Genomic DNA, 1,117 nt, shown 5'->3' with positions numbered 1-1,117 from the left:
GAAGTTTGTGGGCTTTAAAATGATTTTTTATCGTCGCATTGTCCTTAATGGGATCGGTTGTTAATTCGGAAGAAACTATCGATTTCAAATTACCTACTAATTTCAAACCCGTCAGCTATGAACTGAACGTGGTTACGCACTTGGAGGATAAATTCATGTTTGAAGGAGTAGTTTGTATTCGCGTGAGTACGAAACATACTACATCGAGTTTATTATCTTACTCACAATAACTAATAGTTATGTTGTAATTTCAAAAGGCAAAACGTCTTGAAATTTATGAAATTTTATAATAACGTCACATAATATATAATTAATATATTTAGATGACATGCGTAGGAGCTACCGATACTATTGTGTTGCATTCGGCCAGTTTGAACATAGATACCAAAAGTGTTGTTGTGGCCAACTGTGGTGAAAATGTCATCCAAGTAAGCAGTGTGTCTTTTGATCCAGATAAAGAACTTATGCACGTCAAGTCAACCGTAAACTTTAAGCCCTGTGACGAATACGTGCTGACTATACCATTTACCGGAAACCTCACCGACGATTTAGTAGGTTACTATAGAAGTAGCTACGTAGACAAGGAAAGCAATCAAACGAGGTGCGTTATTATAACAATTTTAATACAATGCACAGCACAAGTCATAAAAAAATATAAAAAAATATTTTTGTTATTTCGTTTCTTTCTATTGTTGTGTACGTCTACACGACAAATTAAATAAAGTACGCTTGGCGAAATAAACAACTATAATATATTTTATTTTAAACAACGTAAAACAATTTATTCGGAAGTTCGGACAGATATTCTGCTGGAATACAACTGACTTCCCTTCGGGACGAGGGGATAAGCCCCCGTTACTCTGCGGGTGGTAAGGTGTACAATCTGGTAATCAATGTCCTTCAGATGATATATGACGTCTTAATATACGATTTTCTGATCAACGAGAGAATACATTTATATTATATTAAGCTCACTCCCAGAGTCTAAGAGTAGCTTCGATTTATTACTAATAGTCTGTTCAATGTAACAGGTTAAATGATCTCGATCTAATTCTGCTTGGAAGTAGAGGATTTGTCGTTGCCGGTGTTTTTTAACTCGCTCATCGGGCGCCCACCG

At 35.9% G+C, this 1,117-nt stretch overlaps 1 pseudogene; it reads left to right on the top strand.

Moving 5' to 3' along the window:
- Nucleotides 1–4: 4 nt before the first annotated feature.
- On the top strand, nt 5–737 carry LOC100569827 (annotated as a pseudogene).
- Nucleotides 738–1,117: the final 380 nt, after the last annotated feature.

This window comes from Acyrthosiphon pisum, unplaced genomic scaffold (genome assembly GCF_005508785.2).
Source record: "Acyrthosiphon pisum isolate AL4f unplaced genomic scaffold, pea_aphid_22Mar2018_4r6ur Scaffold_11770;HRSCAF=12393, whole genome shotgun sequence".
NCBI lineage: Eukaryota > Metazoa > Arthropoda > Insecta > Hemiptera > Aphididae > Acyrthosiphon > Acyrthosiphon pisum.
Note: the sequence above shows the minus strand (reverse complement) of the source record. Positions and strands in the feature narration are given on the sequence as shown.